Source organism: Ranitomeya imitator, chromosome 4, assembly GCF_032444005.1.
Source record: "Ranitomeya imitator isolate aRanImi1 chromosome 4, aRanImi1.pri, whole genome shotgun sequence".
NCBI classification, from domain to species: Eukaryota; Metazoa; Chordata; class Amphibia; order Anura; family Dendrobatidae; genus Ranitomeya; species Ranitomeya imitator.
In genome coordinates this window covers 569,980,056-569,995,297 of record NC_091285.1, presented here as the reverse complement: position 1 = coordinate 569,995,297, position 15,242 = coordinate 569,980,056, and the positions used below count along the sequence as shown (strand labels likewise).

Sequence of the window (15,242 nt, the reverse complement as noted above, 5' to 3'; positions counted from 1 at the left end):
CTGCGCTGTAGCAAGATCACATCTATAATATCCATATATTCATTTTATTTAGTGATATAAATTTGAGAAAAAAAAATACGTCTTCCTCAAAATGGCGCTGGCCTTGCCAGCGCGGTACAATAATGCAGAACGCGATAGATGCAACTACGCAGGCACCACCTCCAACTTGGTGGAGACAATTTTTTTTTCCTATAGCAAAATGGTGTCGGCAGTGGCGCCTGCTCAGTAGGATCAGTCGCGTTCTGAATTATAGTACTTTTTGAGAAAAAATAAATTTTCTTAAGAAATTTATATCACTAAATAAAATGAATATGTGGATATTATAGATCCGATCATACTGCAGCGCAGGCGTCGCAACCGGCACCTGCATGATGAATGTAATTTTTTCCCCCAAACAATAAAATATAATACAGTATGTAAAATAGGGGGCAGGTCAGTGACCTGTCATAAGCCATACAGATTAATATGTAAGCAGGGCACCACATGAAGACCCCCACAGGCCGCCCCGGAGCATGGGCATATCATTAACTGAAAACTACAAATAAAGAATAAACAACAACCACAAGACGGTTTTCATCAACCCAGGTATCATTGTAATCAGTATAACGGCACCGACCTGACACTGTCTGTAGGTTACTGTGCACAATCCTGCTGACAGGTTCCTTTTAATATATTTGACTAATTTGTTTTATTTTTTACTTTTTTGTGCTTTGTCTCGTTCACCTAAAGGTCGGACAAAATCATATAGGGAAATAATTTATTAATACACCGCATATTTTACCTGCAAGAGAAACCATAATACCTGTTCCAGTTTCATGTGAAAACAGATATGCTGATGTGAGTGATGAATCGGGGCTGTTTGGGGTCTAGCTAGCTAGACTTAGAACGTGAAAAATGTTTGAAAGTGGCTAAATTTTGGACCGCCAGTCTCCTGAAACAAACACGACCGTCTCATACCTATTTACGAGGCTGTTGAGTACGGGTCAACAAACTTGCAGTCAGTCTGTTTATCCTGGTCCGTACACTGAATGTGAAAGATGGAGATGGATGTGCGCAACTTGCCTTAGAGGCTTGGACATTTCACAATTTTGCTGAAAATTAAAGAAGTTGTCCACTACTTTTACATTGATACCCTAGTCTTAGGATAGGGCATCAATATCTGATTGGCCGGGGCCTGGCAGTCAGCAACCCCAACGATCAGCTGGTATCGGTGCCGGCAGCCGGACGTACTTACTTGCAGTGCATGGCCATCTACTTGTAGTGGCCGGGGCTGTCTACTGCACATCCGCATCCTATTTAATTGAATAGTACCCCGCGGCGGCTACTACAAGTAGACGGTCAAGCTCTGCAAGTAAGAACTTCCGGCCGCCGCTGCCGACATCAGTAATGGCTGATCGGCGAGGCTGCTGAGTTCCAGACCCCGGCCGATCAGACAAAAGTAGTAGACAACCTCTTTAAATAATCACCAAGACCAAGAGATGCCCTGGTGTTCTCCATCTTGTGGATACATAGATCAAGACAGAAAACGTAAAAACCCATTGTGATGGCAATGACACTTGTATTTGTGTTTAGAAAATTTAAAAGTTTTAAAGTAAAAAAAAAATAAATAAGAAAATGTAAAAAACACATTTCTCCCTCCTCTAATTGGCTCCTGAGCACAAAACCTGTGGCTGCACAATCCTCTGTACACCCACTGCCCTTCAGCAATACACAATAATGTCTCTAAGGCTACTTTCACACTAGCGTTAACTGCAATCCGTCACAATGCGTCGTTTTGCAGAAAAAAAGCATCCTGCAAAAGTGCTTGCAGGATGCGTTTTTTCCCCATAGGCTTGTATTGACGACGCATTGCGACGGATTGCCACACGTCGCATCCGTCGTGCGACGGATGCGTCATGCTTTGGCGGACCGTCGGGAGCAAAAAACGCTACATGTAACGTTTTTTGCCCCTGACAGACCGCTTTTTCCGACCGCGCATGCGCGGCCGGAACTCCGCCCCCACCTCCCCGCACCTCACAATGGTCCAGCGGATGCGCCGGAGAAATGCATCCGCTGCCTCCGTTGTGCAGTGCGTTAAACGCTAGCGTCGGAATCTCTGCCTGACGCATTGCAACGGGGAGATTCCGACGCTAGTGTGAAAGTAGCCTTTAGCTGCCACACAAAATTAATATTTAAGGGGGTAACCATGCCACCTGACAGGCCATGATAGTGGCCATTACTGGGAATGGAAATACCTCTCAGTGCTGCGACTATTTCCTTTTCGAACAGTGGCGATGTCTCTCTTGACCTGAGGTACTGAACCACTTCATGTCCCCAGAGTGAATGTTCTCACCTAATGTAATATAGAAAAAAGAAAGACAAAAAATGGCGACTGTTGTAGGGATAATGCAGCAAAACTAATACTTTTATGCCAAGTATATTTATTGATAGCAGCAGTTCATCAACAGTATCTTCTCAAACAAGGCCTGCAGCAATCAGATGATTAGTGGGCCAGCTAACCCCATAATAACTTTTCTCTAGTAACCTTCCACGACGGCATATGGAGGTTGCCTCTTTGCCCTAATGGGGAACAGGAAATGGAGAGGTTAAAAGGCCCTCCCACCTCCCTCTCACCAGTGTCTTTCCTGTTCCCCATGGGACAGGAGAGGTTTACTTCATATGCAGTGGTGGCCGGTAACTACTGCTATGCAGGCTCTGCCTAAAAATCTATAACCGGGCAGCATGGGGTCGTTTTTCTTACCTCCCCTTCCCGATTATGCTGCTCCCGTCGCGCCGCGCTGCGGTGTCCTCGGGACCTGGTCCTAGCCTTCCCGCGCCCCCGTGAGGGCAAAGCAGGCTAGTGTTCCTATCCGGAGTCCTCCTGGAGCTCTCCGGTGTCCTCTCCTCCAGCATGCCGCTGGCAACCCGGAAGTGAGCGCGTGCGTCACTTCCGGTCTTCTCTGGGCGCCTAGAGACACTTCCGCCGGCGGCATCTCGTGCAGGACGGCGTCCTCCACCCTGGGCCATGGAGGGGAGGAGGAATTCCAATCGCTGAGGGCTGGGACATGCCTTAGAGCATAAAACCTGCCAGAAGACGTCGCAGGTAAGACTATCCTATCATGGAGAGCAGTACCTGCCCTGCACCTGCAGAGCCCAGCGCTGCCCCTGCCACAGTAAGTGTTGCAGGGACAAGGGGTCCTTAGATGGTATTTTTGGGATATTACTATTAGCATGACTCCCTCTCCCCTCTCATTGCAGGGAGAAAAGTCTACCCCCAAAACTACTACAAAAAAGAAGTGTGCCATCTGTAACGTTAAGCTGCCACCAACTTGGGAGAAAAAACTCTGCAAGACCTGTACTGACAAGATTGTCAGGGCAGAGCAACCTTCTTTATTAGAAGAAATACGCTCCTTGGTCAAACAAGAGGTGCAATCCTCCCTAGCGGCCTTTACCCCCCCACCCCCACAGCCACCCTCCCCAGCTAAAAAAAGGAAAATCCAGGAGGAGGATTCTGAATCCGAATCAGACCTCTCCTATGCCTCATCCTCGGGTAGACGGGAGGAACCTACGTCCCCTATAACCTCTGAAGTTCGGAAATACCTTTTCTCTTCAGAATGGGTTGAGGATTTAGTAGCTGCTGTACGCAGTACTATGGGGCTGGAGGAAGAGCCAGAACCACAGTCCATACAGGACCAGATGTTTGGCGGTATATCCAAGGGTAAACGGGTGGGGTTCCCGATCCACTCAAATATATCTGATATGATCGATCAGGAGTGGGAACTTCCTGAAAAACGTCTCAGTACTCCATCTGAGATGAAGCATAGATTCCCCCTAGAAGGAGATCTGACTAAATGGGATGTTCCGAAAGTTGATTCACAGGTGGCAAGAGTGGCTAAAAGAACGGCTCTTCCATTTGAAGACTCGTCTCAATTGAAAGACCCGATGGACAGAAAAATTGAAAGTCTGTTAAAAAAATCGTGGGAAACCTCCTCGGTAGCCCTCAAAGCCAACATTGCTTCAACCTGCGTGGCTAGAGCACTTTTTCGTTGGTTAGGTGAACTAGAATCTCATATATCCCAAGGTACATCTAGGGCTGAATTATTGGAATCACTACCCAGTCTTCTTAGAGCCACGGGTTTCCTAGCAGACTCTTCTATGGAAACCATCAGAATTGCTGCCAGGTCATTAGTACAGACCAATTCGGCTAGAAGGGCGCTTTGGTTAAAAATGTGGTCTGGTGACATCACCTCCAAGGCTAAATTATGCGCCATACCATTTAAAGGTAATTATGTCTTCGGACCTTCCCTGGATGACATCTTGGAGAAGGCAACCGATAAAAAGAAAGCCCTCCCAGAGCAAAAAACTCCCAAAAAGAAGTTTTTTCGTCCCTTTCAGGGCCAAACCTCTCAGAGAGGGAAAGGCAAGTCTGGGAGGTGGAGTTACCCGAAGGGAGGCGGGAGAAACATCCTTATCCCTCAGCAACAGCAGCAGCAGTCTCAACAAGAGAAGCGGTGACTTCGACCCGGTGGGGGGGAGACTCTCAGATTTTATTCCCCAGTGGCAAAAAATTACCAATTGCTCCTGGGTCCTCAAGGTCATCGAAGAGGGTCTTCTAATAGAACTCATCTCCTCTCCCCCACGGGGTCTAAAAATCACCTCCCTTCCCTCTATGAAAGACAAGTCCACTCTAGAGTCGGGTCTCAGGACCCTGAAGATGTCAAATGTGATATCACAGGTTCCGGAATCAGAGAAGGATCGGGGACACTACTCTCGTCTATTTCTGGTTCCCAAACCATCGGGCGAGTCCCGTATTATTATAAATCTGAAGGGCCTCAACCGGCATGTCAAATACCGGAAATTCAAGATGGAATCAGTGAAAAATGCGATTCCCTTGATAAGCCCGCACTCCTACATGGCCACTATCGATTTGAAAGATGCTTACTTTCACATCCCCATTCATCAGAGGCATCGCCAATATCTCAAGTTTGCAGTGCAGAAGGGACATATGATAGAACACTATCAGTTCAACGTCCTTCCATTTGGGATCTCCTCTGCTCCAAGAGTTTTTTCCAAAGTAATGGGGGAAGTAGTCTCCTTCATCCGGAGGCAAGGCGTCTGTATAGTGCCATACCTAGACGACCTTTTATTAGTGGCTCCCACCAAACAATCTCTGGAGTCTCATGTATCAAAGACCCTCGATATTCTGACATCTCTGGGATGGGTGCCGAATGTAGAGAAATCTCACCTACGACCCTCCAAATGCAGAAAATTCCTGGGAGTTCTTCTGGACTCTGCAAGACAAATGTCCTTCCTCCCTTTGGAACATCGTCTAACTCTACTTTCAAAAGTCAAGATGTTCAGAGACACCAGATCTCCTACAATCAGAGAAGGCATGTCTCTACTAGGATCGATGACAGCTTGCATCCAATCGGTACCCTGGGCCCAAGCCCATTCCAGGATTCTTCAGGCACATATCCTACAGAATTGGAATGGTCAGCCCAGTTCTTTGAACAGGAGACTATACACACCGGGCTGTGTCAAGGCCTCTCTGGCATGGTGGATGACTCCGAAAAATTTACAAAAAGGAGTCAGTTGGTCTCAGATTCCTCTGATTACGGTCACAACAGATGCCAGCAAAAGAGGCTGGGGGGCCATGATAAATCACACACCTCTCCAAGGGCTCTGGGATCAATCGACGAGCAGAAAATCATCCAACTACAGAGAGCTAAAAGCTGTAGAGGAAGCCCTCCTGATGGGGGGTCATCTTATCAAGGGACATCATGTCCGAATATATTCGGACAATGTGACCACGGTGGCTCACATCAGACATCAGGGCAGTTCAAAAAACAACAACCTGAAGAAACTATCTGCCAGAATATGTTCCTGGGCAGAAAGACATCTGTTATCCCTGACAGCAGTTCACCTGAAAGGCTCATCCAACACTCAGGCGGATTATCTAAGCCGTCAGGACATTCACCCTGGGGAATGGGGTTTGAGCAACCAAAGTTTCGAAATGCTGGTGGACAAATGGGGTCTTCCAGAAATCGACCTTTTTGCATCTCGGCAAAATGCGAAAGTCGAAGCATTCTTCTCCCTAAACCCCAGAGACGGCTCCAGAGGAGTGGATGCATTGGCCCAGGAATGGAATTTTCGACTGGCATATGCGTTTCCACCAATTCCGTTATTAGCAAAGGTCTTGCAGAAGATTCGGGAAGAACGTACACCAACTATATTGGTAGCTCCTTTGTGGCCAAAGAGGAGTTGGTACAACCTGATTGTGGAATTACAAGTGGATGGGCCATTCCAGTTTCCGATGGAAGAAAATCTTCTCTCTCAAGGACCAATACATCTCCTAGACGTCCACAAATGGAATCTGGCGGCATGGCTACTGAAGCCCAGGTGTTGAGAGCCAAAGGACTATCAGAAGCAGTGGTTTCCACACTTCAAAAATCAAGGAAACCGGTGACCATTGCTATATATAATAAAATCTGGAAGAAATTTTCATCCTTTTGTCTTCCCGAAGTACCAGATCCTCTTAATCCAAATCTGTCGCAAATTCTAGATTTTTTACAAAAAGGCCTAGAAATAGGCCTCAGGCCGAGTACCCTAAAAGTACAAGTTTCCGCACTCAGTTCAATATTTGACCAGGATCTGGCAAATCATCGCTGGATTAAGAGGTTCATGACATCAGCCTCTAGGATGAATCCTAAAAAACAAATAACAGTACCTTTATGGGACCTGAACCTGGTATTACAAGGACTTACAGGTGCACCCTTTGAACCATTATCCTCCTGCTCGCAGAAAAATCTGATTTATAAAACAATTTTTCTAGTGGCCATTACCTCAGCAAGGAGGGTAGGAGAATTACAGGCTCTCTCAATGAGAGAACCATATTTGTCTATCCGTGATGACTCTATAATACTGCGCCTTGACCCCTCTTTTCTTCCAAAGGTCGTATCAGATTTCCACCGCTCTCAGGAAATCATTTTACCTTCTTTTTGCCAGAATCCAACAAATCCAAAAGAAGAGAAATTTCATACTCTGGATGTCAGACGCATTGTATTATTTTACCTAGAGCAGACCAGCTCGTACAGAATTGATCAGAATCTGTTTGTCCATCCATCAGGACAAAATAAAGGAAAGAAAGTAGCAAAAAGCACTATTGCCAACTGGATAAAGAAAGCAATAGCAGAAACATATCTCGCTCAAGATAAAACTCCTCCAGTAGGAATCAAGGCTCATTCGACTAGATCAACCTCAGTCTCTTGGGCAGAAAGAGCAGGTGCATCAACAGAGCAAATCTGCAGGGCAGCCACGTGGTCTTCGTTGCATACTTTCACCAGACATTACAGACTAGACGTAATGTCCAACAAGGATTTAGTCTTCGGCCGGAAAGTTCTCCAGGCTGTTGTCCCTCCCTAGCGCCAATATTAGTTGGTATTCCTCCATATGCCGTCGTGGAAGGTTACTAGAGAAAATAGAATTATTTCTTACCGTTAATTCGGTTTCTAGGAACCTTCCACGACGGCGCTAGTTCCCTCCCTATATACTCCTGGATTAAAATCTGGGATTTAAGGTAAACCGGTGCTATGGTTTTCAGTTATAAGTCACTGGTGAGAGGGAGGTGGGAGGGCCTTTTAACCTCTCCATTTCCTGTTCCCCATTAGGGCAAAGAGGCAACCTCCATATGCCGTCGTGGAAGGTTCCTAGAAACCGAATTAACGGTAAGAAATAATTCTATTTTCAGAAGCCCAATGAATTATTTCCTAGCTGTGCAGTGGGCTAAAATTTAGAAAGAGGATTCTGCCCCCTAGTGGCAAACACAAATGCCTGCCAATTACCAGATATTTAGCAATCACACTTATTTAGCGACAATGCTGAATTGTACATTCATTCGTGGCACTAGCCCTGCCCAGGAGAGGATGGTGGAGGCGGGAGGATTAAATAATCACATTGGGTTTATTTTCTTCAAAACAAATGGAGGGAGGTAAATGAAGTTGTGCCAATTAGCCTGTTTTTCTTTAAAGGTTTTGTTTCATGAAGACAACCCAGGACTGTATGCCCCCTCTGCCTTAGGGCAGTCTCACACGTCCAGATAATTCCGGTACCGGAATGCGTTTCTGTGGCACATCAGTGTGGCACACGTGTGCCCACTGGGTACCACACGCACCGTGCCGGAGACAGCGCTAAAGTTTAGCGCTGTCCCCTGCATCGTGCTGAAGCCCCGTTCATATCTTCCCTGCAGCAGCGTTTGCTGTAGAGAAGATATGAATAATTGTGTGTAAAATCCAGATCCAGGTCCCCACCCCCTGTTCTGAACCACCCCCCCACCCCCCCCCCCGCTGTGATTAAAATACTCATCCAGCTCCCGGCTCCCTCGCAGCATCCTGTCCTGGCCGCACCTTGTACTGTATGAGCGGTCACGTGGGGCCGCTCATTTACAGTAATGAATATGCTGCTCCACCCCTATGGGGGGGGCGTACAGGGGGTGGGGACCTGGATCTGGATTTTACACACTATTATTCATATCTTCTCTACAGCAAACAATGCTGCAGGGAAGATATGAATGGCGGATTCAGCACCAGTGGGGGGGGACAGCGCTTAATGTAGCGCTGTCTCCTGCACGGCACAAGGACTGCACACGGACAACGTCCGTGTGCGGTACGTGTTTTACACGGACCCATTGACTTTAATGGGTCCGTGTAATCCGTGTGCTCTCACGAACACTGACATGTCTCCGTGTTTGGCACACGGAGACACAGTCCGCAAAAAAATCAATGACATCTGCACAGATGCATTGATTTTAATGTGTGTACGTGTGTCAGTGGCTCCGGTACGTGAGGAAACAGTCACCTCACGTACCGGAGCCACTGACGTGTGAAACCGGCCTTATAGTAGAGACTATAAAAGAACAGCTCATGTTCTGGTGGACTACAACTGTTTTTATATTACATAAAGGTTATTCATCTAAGTAACCGCCATGTTATACTACATTTGCCCTATATAAAAATGCCTCGCTGACTATGGTTGCATTTGGCTAAGGCTACTTTCACACTAGCGTCGGAATTCGGCCCGACGCAATGATTCTGACGCTAGCGTTGTTAGCGCCGCACAACGGGTGCAGCGGATGCATTCTCCGGCGCATCCGCTGCCCCATTGTGAGGTGCGGGGAGGTGGGGGCGGAGTTCCGGCCGCGCATGCGCGGTCGGAAAAAGCGGTCCGTCAGGAGCAAAAAACGTTACATTTAACGTTTTTTGCTCCCGGCGGTCCGCCACAACACGGCGCAACCGTCGCACGGCGTCGCTAATGTTAATCTATGGGGCAAAAACACATCCTGCAAACAACTTTGCAGGATGCGTTTTTTGCCATAAACGACGCATTGCGACGTCTGGCAAAAAACGCCAGTGTGAAAGTAGCCTAAGTCAGCTGTTTGCCAGGGATGTTGAAAGAAGCATGATATTGAAGATTGACAGTTGAAAACATTTTTAATAAACAAAGTATGAAAAGAAATTTCCATTTAAAAGTAGTCTTACCTCTGGTCCTGTCCTTTTATCTCTACAAAGTCACTAACAGCAGACCTAAAATATAATGGTGAAAATAGAGAAAAGAATGAGAGAAGATAAAGGAGTTCAATATGCATATCAAACATCGCCATTTCCAAATGTATATACGGTACATTGCTTAAGGAGAAAACTATATAATATAAATAAATATATATGTGCATGGAAATGTGTCCATTTGTGTTCACAGTTATATATGATAAGTCATATCCAATAAGGATCCTGTAACAACGATACTCCGTTTTAAAACAAACCTGACAGCAGGATTTACCCCCAGAAGGTATTGGGAGTGCATTATCAGCCCCCTAATACTACTTTTCATGATCACTGAGCATTGCTGCAGTATATCTCCAAATGATGCTTAATGCTGGGACGTGATACCAGTACTACTCCAAGTGTTGCAGGAAGCTGAGCCACAGCGGCGTGATTGACATCCCAATATGTGCGCGTGATACCAGCCGATATTGGAATGATTAACATGCTCTTCAATCAAACTTCAGCAACACTTAGTGATAATACAGAGTTCTTTAAAATCGGTAATAGACCAATAAAGGGCTCCTAATACATGGGGGGGGGGTTAAATCCTGCTAAGTTCCCTTCAAGGGAGACCCCAAACAGGAACAGGCTGACGGACTTAGTAGTCCAGCCTCAACAAATCCCAGAAGGTCGCCAATGTACAAAAAATCTTCCTCCTGGGTCTTCATTTTGGGTCTTTTTCCAATAATATATTCAAAAGTTTAGTAAAAAAAAAATTGCGTGTACTACTTAGAACAGTACTTTGTCCACCCTTGTGCAAAATCAATTTCTTTACTACCCACTAGGGTACTAGGCAGGCAGAAAGACATCTGCAATTAAAGCCCATATTTATTTTCAGAACTTTTTATATTTTTATTTCCCAAAAATGGTATTATATCCCATCAAGTAAGACAAAAACCCTGAAAAGGCTGCAGGTTTTCTTTTCTTCTTTGTGTAATGTATTCTTGTTCCCAGAATGTACTGTAGCTATAAAAGGACTGTGTCTTGGGGGCAGCATTAATCAGATACAGAACCAGACATTGTGCTGTGACGGCCAATGTCCAGATCGGCTTCCTACCCTGCACAGAATGCCATGACCTACACAAAAATTTGGTCAGGAACTCATCTTCTGAACAATGATGAAAATGATGTCTCTATATAAAAAGGGGGAATAGTTGAAACGAATCTGGCAGAACGATCCCTCCAGCTGTTTATATGGGCACGCTGCATTCTGAAAGATAAATTCATCCACAACTTTACTTTTACAATGTGTTGCCCCTGACTGAAAAATCGCTGTTTTAATTCATATGCAAATTAGGCTTAAAGAGCCCCTGTCACCAATCTGAGGAATACCTTTTTATTTAAGAAGAGGGTGAGTTTCCTAAATATCAACCATTATCAAAAGCGCTTAGGAGGATCTCCAGTGTCCCGCAAAAGGGATCAACGTTCAAGCAAAAGTCAGGCCCAAACTTCTGATATATGGGATCCTGGCATGCAAAGTGAGATCCGACAACCATCCACGGCCGCTCATAGTGAAAAGGCGCAATCTCACTTTTTGCATAACTCGGCTGCACGCATTACTAAGCCATTACTTAATGGTATAATCATGTTACTGTTTAGCAATGACTTAGCAAAGTACCGGGCAGTGCTGAAGACGAGATTATGCTCTTTCACTGACAGAACGGCAATGGACGAATGTGGGATGTCACGTTAGATGCCAGGATCCCACATGCACAAGCTCGAGACAAAAGATTGCTAGAAAGATGGTGCCCTTTTAAGGGACATTAAAGGAACCCATGAGCGGTTTTATTACTACATAATATTCAGACAAATCACCAATGTGGGGCTGCCCACGCCTTTATTAAAAAAGGCCAGCCTCAAATTTGTGATGGGTACCCTTTGAGTGTTAAAGCGCTTCCAGGCCTCTGCCTCCCTGGCTCTTTTCTCTACTCGATAGCGCACTGGCGGTGTAGTCAAAGCACTGAGCTGTCAGTCAAGCAGAGGAAGGTGGGGCTAAGCCAGAGGTGTCAAACTGCATTCCTCGAGGGCTGCAAACAGGTCATGTTTTCAGGATTTCCTTGTATTGCACAGGTGATAATTTAATCACCTGCACAGAATGATTCCAGCACCTTGTGTAATGCAAAGGAAATCTTGAAAACACGCACGGTCTGAGGCCCTCGAGGAATGCAGTTTGACACCCCTGGGCTAAACAACCTGAAAAAGTCCATGGAGGAAGCAGCCTGGGAAGCGCTTTGACACTCAAAGGGTACCGATCACAAATCTGGGGCTGGCCTTCTTTTTCAATAAAGGCGTGGGCAGCCCCATATTGGTGATTTGTCTGAATATTATGTAGTAATAAAACCGCTCATGGGTTCCTTTAATGTTCCCTGAAAGGTTGTAGAAATAAAGTACACTTTAAATCAATAGATTGTTGAATAATAATAACTTCACCAATTGGATGTGTTAAAAGTAATGTTCCTGCGCTGAGATAATCTTATACATGTGCCCCTGCTGTGTACTGTGTAATGGCTGTGCCTGACCGTACAGGAGCTGTGGTATGATCAGACCATGTCCCTGTGTAAGCAGGTGCTGAGATAATCTTATAAATGTGCCCCTGCTGTGTACTGTGTAATGGCTGTGCCTTCCCGTACAGGAGCTGTGGTATGATCAGACCATGTCCCTGTGTAAGCTGGTGCTGAGATAATCTTATAAATGTGCCCCTGCTGTGTACTATGTAATGGCTGTGCCTGACCGTACAGGAGCTGTGGTATGATCAGACCATGTCCCTGTGTAAGCAGGTGCTGAGATAATCTTATAAATGTGCCCCTGCTGTGTACTGTGTAATGGCTGTGCCTTCCCGTACAGGAGCTGTGGTATGATCAGACCATGTCCCTGTGTAAGCAGGTGCTGAGATAATCTTATAAATGTGCCCCTGCTGTGTACTGTGTAATGGCTGTGTCTGACCGTACAGGAGCTGTGGTATGATCAGACCATGTCCCTGTGTAAGCTGGTGCTGAGATAATCTTATAAATGTGCCCCTGCTGTGTACTGTGTAATGGCTGTGCCTGACCGTACAGGAGCTGTGGTATGATCAAACCATGTCCCTGTGTAAGCAGGTGCTGATAATCTTATAAATGTGCCCCTGCTGTGTACTGTGTAATGGCTGTGCCTGACCGTACAGGAGCTGTGGTATGATCAAACCATGTCCCTGTGTAAGCAGGTGCTGAGATAATCTTATAAATGTGCCCCTGCTGTGTACTGTGTAATGGCCGTGTCTGACCGTACAGGGACGTGGTCTGATCATACCACAGCTCCTGGGCGGGGAGGAAGCAAAAGAGAAGATACAGACAGGACTTCATGGAATCACAGCAGCTGCTGCTTTCTGTGAGGTAAAACATGTTTAAAACAAGCAGGGAAATGTTTTGCCATACAGAAAGAATCATCTGTTATCTTCTACTGTAATGTCTGTACACTCTTTAGCTTCCCCCCTGCCCAGGAGCTGTGATATGATCAGACCATGTCCCTGTACGGTCAGACACGGCCGTTACACAGTACACAGCAGGGGCACATTTATAAGATTATCTCAGCACAGGAACATTATTTGAAACACATTCCCCTATGGAAGTTGCATTATTCTAAGATATATTGATTAAAATGTACTTAGTGGGAAAACCCCTTTAAGCCTTATTTAAGTATGAATTATAACAGCATTTTATCCAGTCAGGGAGCAACATATTGCATGAGTAAAGGTGTGAATGAGATGATCTTTCAGAGAGTAACAAGATCATATAAACCATTTGGGGAGTGGATTGTTCTGATGGATTCCCTCTAACATTGCGCCGCTGAATACTTTGAAGTGGCCAGTATGTGCTTTTATTTTACACCAGTTGCTTTCCTAAGTATTCGGCTTTCTTTTTTTTCCTTTTTAAATCTGCCATACGGGTCCAGGTATCAAGGCCTTTTTTATTTAGAGCCATTTTTTTTTATAGTCTGTGAAAATGGAGCATTGTTAATAATGCAGATCAGCTTAAAGACCCCCTAAAAACCCTGAGAAACAGCCCCCTTGCTAAAGACCAAAAAAAATTGGCACTAAATAAAAAGACCCATAAAAATGAAACCTGAATGTTGAAAACAGAACTGCAGAAATAAAACCGTGCCGGATGTTCTTCTGGACTCTAAGGCCACGTGCACACGTTGAGCATTGGGTGAGTTTTTTACCTCAGTATTTCTAAGCTAAAGTGCAACAAACATTCCTGGTTTTGGCTACAAATACTGAGGTAAAAAAACTCACCAAATACTGAATGTGTGAGAAATGATACACACTTATCACCAGGGCCAGATTTGGGTGGAGTTGGTACAAACATACCAACTCCATCTTTAAAAAACAAACCCTAGACCAATGTTACCATTTAACTGGAATAAACGTGTTATTCCTCATTACTGGAATCAGTCAGGTGCCAAAATCAGTGATCGGCAGGGACACAAATGTTGTCAAAAATCCAAACCTAATGGATTTTTTTGCCAAAATAGGTGACAATCGGAATCTCGTGCAACTTGTTTTTTCCCCTGTATTTTCACAGCCAAATCACAACCCAATCCCAAAGTAACGCAGTGTCTGGTGATTATCTATGAGCGGAGCCTGTATATTAGCGGTTTTAGACTTCTCCACTACCAATTAAATCTGCAATGTGTGAATAAGGCCGCACACAGCACTGCGGCCTGTGACAGCTTGTGTTAACTCTTTAATGGGCAGGCATCAGTTCATAACTAGAATGCCTCCGGACACATACACGCCACGGCTGCTGCGGATAGACTGGCACCATAGGACATCATTGGGGGATTACTTCTGTGTCTGTAGGGGCAGAACAACAATGAGGCCGGAGAGGGGTACAGGGGCTCACATTAGTACACACCTCTCATACACTGGCATATGGGGCCCTTACAGGAGGGACTGGGGCCAGTAATGGTGGGAGCCCAGTATGGCAGCTCTGGCTATTGTCTGCAGCAGTACAATGCATTATCCGGAGTGACACGGCAGCATTGCAGCCACCCAGCACAGGCAGACGGCAGCAGAGGCCCAGGCAGGGCAGGTCCCGGGCACCTGGTGCTGGGTACGGGGCACACGGCTGCCCATTGTTGCAGGGCTCGGGTACTGGGTGTGAGGGCCTGTCTGGGAAGTGGTGAGTGCAGGAAGGGCGTACTGAACGGAAACACACTCACCCCCGGGACACACCACTGCCCAGCGCCTCACACCGCTCCGTACTTCCCGGGGCCTGCCCCATAACCCTCCGCGTTAACGGGAAGAAGGCACAGAAAACCCCTCCAGCACAGCCAATCAGAACACAGCACCGCAAACAGAGCTCGGGACGCTGCAAAAGTTAAGATTTGCGCATGCGCTAACAGAAAAGGAAATCCGGCGGCACGGGCCGGATAACTCGACGATTGGCTCTGGAGCTCTCCAAATCCCCGCCCCGATCCCCTCAGAGTCCCTAGTGGTTGCCAAGCAACAACGACCAGCTGCTGTAGGCGGCAGTTAGCTTGTACGCATGCGTTGTATAGCGAACTTGTCCAACGACTACAATTCCCGTCAGTCTTTGTGCATCGTTTGAAAACTCTGCCCAGTGCCTTATAGTTTAGGACTCAGAGTCAGGACTGACTTTCCCAACGGGAAGTCAGACAGACTGCAGC

General features: G+C 46.1%; 1 protein-coding gene across 2 annotated transcripts in view; it reads right to left on the bottom strand.

Moving 5' to 3' along the window:
- Positions 1–14,922, bottom strand: part of ASB7 (ankyrin repeat and SOCS box containing 7) — a 57,287-nt gene extending 42,365 nt beyond the window's left edge. The window contains exons 1-3 of one of the 2 annotated variants that reach the window (XM_069766319.1): positions 14,468–14,922; positions 9,513–9,557; positions 2,235–2,332 (exon numbers count right to left, since the gene is read on the bottom strand). The gene's annotated coding sequence lies outside the window, so the exon portion shown is untranslated. The remainder of the gene's footprint in view (positions 1–2,234; positions 2,333–9,512; positions 9,558–14,467) is intronic. The other variant, XM_069766318.1, reaches the window with a different exon arrangement.
- Positions 14,923–15,242: the final 320 nt, after the last annotated feature.